Below are 4,495 nucleotides of genomic sequence, written 5' to 3'. Positions count from 1 at the left end.
TCCGGGATAGTTGGAAAGCTTATATTCAGCTGTTTACATTCACAGTATCTGTATATATTATCAACAAGACTAAACAAAAATGATCTCAATAAATTGCAATAAATAAGAGATTTAGTTACTTGGCGTTAGAACTTAGAACCAATAATAGATATTCCAGGCACTTTAAGAATAGTAATTAATTCTATAATTATATCAAATGTATTCATCCAATCCTTCATGCAGCGTTTGATCCAAGGAGATAAACAGTCCAAAATGAGACACAAGAAAAATTCATCTTTTTCAAACAATTAACTTGGCTTGTACAGGGATCAAACCTGTGACCTTGGCGTTATTAGCACCACACGCTAACCAACTGAGCTAACAGGCCATTTTGCACATCTGCCGGAGGACCAGCACAGGAAGCAGTGCTAGTGATAATTAAACCGTGAGATTTGGAAAGCTTAATTTCAGCTGTTTAATATGAATTATAGTTTCATATTATCAACATGAAGAAACTAATATGACTTAAAAAAAATTGCAATACAAAAGAGATTTCCATACTTAGTGTTAGAATTTTGAACCAGTAACGTATTTTCCACGTGGTTTAGCAATAAATAAATATTCATCACCTATATTCAATTGATTCATCTAATCATTCTATCAGCTTCTGTGCAAAGGACATATAGAGGTAAACATGGTACAGAAGAAAATATATCTATTTTCAACATTAAAGGAGCATCAAGTATAGGCTTGGAGACTGATTGAAAGTATGTCCTTTGGGTTTTAACTACATGCTCTAACAGACTAAACTAATAGGCTCACTAAATATATAGCATACTATTGAATAATTAGCAGCTGATGAAATGCTACTGATTCCATCCAATCCTTCAAGCAGCGTGTGATCCAAGGAGATAAACAGTCCAAAATGAGACACTAGAAAAATTCATTTTTTTTCAAATAATTACACTTGGCCTGTACAGGGATCGAAACTGTGACCTTGGCGTTATTAGCACCACGCTCTAACCATCTGAGCTAACAGGCCATTTTGCACAACTACCTGGAGGTCCAGCATATGAAGAAGGGCAAATGATAGTTAACCCAGGAGATTTGGAAAGCTTAATTTCAGTAGTTTACCATGAAGTTATAGTTATATATTATCAACATGAAGAAACTAATATTACTTCAAACAAATTACAATACAAAAGAGATTGTCATACTTAGTATTAGAACTTAGAACCATTAACGTATTTTCCATGTGGTTAAGCAATAAATAAATATTCATCACCTATATTGAATTGATTCATCTAATCATTTTATCAGCTACTCCTCAAAGGAAATATAGGGATAAACATGATACAGTAGAAAATACATCTATTTTCAACATTAAAGGCGCATCAAGTGTTGGCTTGGAGACTGATTGAAAGTATGTCCTTTGCGTTTTTAACTTCATGCTCTAACAGACTAAACTAATAGGCTCACTAAATATATAGCATACTATTGAAGAATTAGCAGATGATGAAATGCTACTGATTCCATCCAATCCTTCAAGCAGCGTTTGATCCAAGGAGATAAACAGTCCAAAATGAGACACAAGAAAAATTCATCTTTTTTCAAAAAATTAAACTTGGCTTGTACAGGGATCGAACCTGTGACCTTGGCGTTATTAGCACCACGCTCTAACCATCTGAGCCAACAGGCAATTTTGCACAACTACCTGGAGGTCCAGCATATGAAGAAGGGCAAATGATAGTTAACCCAGGAGATTTGGAAACCTTACTTTAGCAGTTTACCATGAAGTTATTGTTATATATTATCAACATGAAGAAACTAATATGACTTAATTACAATACAAAAGAGATTTTCATACTTAGTGTTAGAACTTAGAACCATTAACGTTTTTTCCATGTGGTTAAGCAATAAATAAATATTTATCACCTATATTGAATTGATTCATCTAATCATTTTATCAGCTTCTCCTCAAAGGAAAAATAGAGATAAACATGATACAGTAGAAAATGCATCTATTTTCAACATTAAAGGAGCATCAAGTATTGGCTTGGAGACTGATTGAAAGTATGTCCTTGGCGTTTTTAACTTCATGCTCTAACAGACTAAACTAATAATCTCACTTAAAATATAGCATACTATTGAAGATGAAGCAGATGATGAAGTCCTACTGATTGTTAATCCAGGATAGTTGGAAAGCTTACATTCAGCTGTTTACATTCATAGTATCTTTATATATTATCAACAAGACTAAACAAAAATGATCTCAATAAGTTGCAATAAATAAGAGATTTACTTACTTGGCGTTAGAACTTAGAACCATTAATAGATATTCCAGGTGCTTTAAGAATAGTAATTAATTCTATAATTATATCAAATGTATTCATCCAATCCTTCAAGCAGCGTTTGATCCAAGGAGATAAACAGTCCAAAATGAGACACAAGTAAAATTCATCTTTTTTCAAACAATTAAACTTTGACTGTACAGGGATTGAACCTGTGACCTTGGTGTTATTTGCACCACGCTCTAACCAGCTGTTCTAACAGGCCAATTTGCACATCTTCTGGAGGACCAGCACAGGAAGCAGTGCTAATGATAGTTCAACCGGGAAATTTGGAAAGCTTAATTTCAGCTGTTTAATATGAATTAAGTTTCATATTATCAACATGAAGAAACTAATATGACTTCAAAAACATTGCAATACAAGAGATTTCCATACTTACTGTTAGAATTTTTAACCAGTAACGTTTTTTCCACGTGGTTTAGCAATAAATAAATATTTATCACCTATATTCAATTGATACATCTAATCATTCTATCAGCTTCTGCGCAAAGGAAATATAGAGGTAAACATGATACAGAAGAAAATACATCTATTTTCAACGTTAAAGGAGCATGAAGTATTGGCTTGGAGACTGATTGAAAGTATGTCCTTTGCGATTTTAACTTCATGCTCTAACAGACTTAACTAATAGGCTCACTAAATATATAGCATACTATTGAAGAATTAGCAGATGATGAAATGCTACTGATTCCATCCAATCCTTCAAGCAGCGTTTGATCCAAGGAGATAAACAGTCCAAAATGAGACACAAGAAAAATTCATCTTTTTTCAAACAATAAAACTTGGCTTGTGCAGGGATCGAACCTGTGACCTTGGCATTATTAGCACCACTCTGTAACCATCTGAGCTAACAGGCCATTTTGAACAACTACCTGGAGGTCCAGCATATGAAGAAGGACAAATGATGGTTAACCCAGGAGATTTGGAAAGCTTAATTTCAGCAGTTTACCATGAAGTAATAGTTATATATTATCAACATGAAGAAACTCATATGACTTAATCAAAATTACAATACAAAAGAGATTTTCATACTTAGTGTTAGAACCTAGAACCATTAACGTTTTTCCATGTGGTTAAGAAATAAATAAATATTCATCACCTATATTGAATTGATTCATCTAATCATTTTATCAGCTTCTCCTCAAAGGAAATATAGAGATAAACATGATACAGTAGAAAATACATCTATGTTCAACATTAAAGGAGCATCAAGTATTGGCTTGGAGACTGATTGAAAGTATGTCCTTGGCGTTTTTAACTTCATGCTCTAACAGACTAAACTAATAGTCTAACTAAATATATAGCATACTATTGAAGATGAAGCAGATGATGAAGTCCTACTGATTGTTAATCCGGGATAGTTGGAAAGCTTATATTCAGCTGTTTACATTCATAGTATCTTTATATATTATCAACAAGACTAAACAAAAATGATCTCAATAAATTGCAATAAATAAGAGATTTAGTTACTTGGCGTTAGAACTTAGAACCATTAATAGATATTCCAGGTGCTTTAAGAATAGTAATTAATTCTATAATTATATCAAATGTATTCATCCAATCCTTCAAGCAGCGTTTGATCCAAGGAGATAAACAGTCCAAAATGAGACACAAGTAAAATTCATCTTTTTTCAAACAATTAAACTTGGCCTGTACAGGGATCGAACCTGTGACCTTGGCGTTATTAGCACCACGCTCTAACCAACTGAGCTAACAGGCCATTTTGCAAATTTTTTGGAGGACCAGCACAGGAAGCAGTGCTAATGATAGTTAAACAGGGAGATTTGGAAAGCTGAATTTCAGCTGTTTAATATGAATTATAGTTTCATATTTTCAACATGAAGAAACTAATATGACTTCAAAAAAATTGCAATACAAAAGAGATTTCCATACTTAGTGTTAAAATGTTTTAACCAGTAACGTTTTTTCCACGTGGTTTAGCAATAAATAAATATTCATCACCTATATTCAATTGATTCATCTAATCATTCTATCAGCTTCTGCACAAAGGAAATATAGAGGTAAACTTGATACAGAAGAAAATACATCCAGTTTCAACATTAAAGGAGCATCAAGTATTGGCTTGGAGACTGATTGAAAGTATGTCCTTTGCGTTTTTAACTTCATGCTCTAACAGACTAAACTAATAGGCTCACTAAATATAT

General features: G+C 33.0%; 1 non-coding gene across 1 annotated transcript; it reads right to left on the bottom strand.

Annotated features, from left to right (window-relative positions):
- Positions 1-3,976: 3,976 nt before the first annotated feature.
- TRNAI-AAU (transfer RNA isoleucine (anticodon AAU)) lies at positions 3,977-4,050 on the bottom strand. The gene has a single exon. It is a non-coding gene; the product is annotated as a tRNA-Ile (tRNA).
- Between the last annotated feature and the right edge of the window lie 445 nt (positions 4,051-4,495).

This window comes from Lissotriton helveticus, chromosome 4_1, assembly GCF_964261635.1.
Source record: "Lissotriton helveticus chromosome 4_1, aLisHel1.1, whole genome shotgun sequence".
Classification (NCBI taxonomy): domain Eukaryota; kingdom Metazoa; phylum Chordata; class Amphibia; order Caudata; family Salamandridae; genus Lissotriton; species Lissotriton helveticus.
The sequence above is the reverse complement of the archived record's forward strand: the minus strand, read 5'-3'. Positions and strand labels throughout refer to the sequence as shown.